Here is a 591-nt window from a genome sequence, read left to right as displayed (position 1 = left end):
GTATGTATACCTGTGTGTGGGGGTGTATGTCTGTTTGTAAGTATATATATATATGTGTGTATATGTGTACAAATCTACGTATATGTAAGCATATATAATTGTGTATGTATTTGTATATATGTGTATATATTTGTATATATGTGTATATTGAGAAGTGAAAGAAATTGGAATACGATGATTACTTAATGTACTTTATGCACAATTTTATAGACTTGATACACAGAACTCATAGAATAAATATTCATTCCTATTTTTCCATTTTCTCTATAAGAAAAAAAACCAAATATTTCTCGCATATGATAGAGCTTTTAGTTAAATTGCTTATTTATGTCACGTGAATGAACTTACACCGAATTTCACTTATTCGCATGCATTAAGCGATAGGTATTACAAAAAGCTAAGTGCAATTAAAAAATAAACGCTTCATTATCCACGCTCTCTCTCTCTCTTTTTTCTTCGTCTTTTTCCTGAACCACCTGAAAGCGCTACCGGCAGGCTAAGTAACGTAACGACAAGCAGAATTACTTTAAGATTTTTCGGCTGCCAAATGTAGAAAGGATTACTTTTTGTTGGTATCGTCGTAGTATAATA

The sequence above is a fragment of the Octopus bimaculoides genome, chromosome 9 (genome assembly GCF_001194135.2).
Source record: "Octopus bimaculoides isolate UCB-OBI-ISO-001 chromosome 9, ASM119413v2, whole genome shotgun sequence".
Lineage (NCBI taxonomy): Eukaryota > Metazoa > Mollusca > Cephalopoda > Octopoda > Octopodidae > Octopus > Octopus bimaculoides.
The sequence above is the reverse complement of the archived record's forward strand: the minus strand, read 5'-3'. Positions refer to the sequence as shown.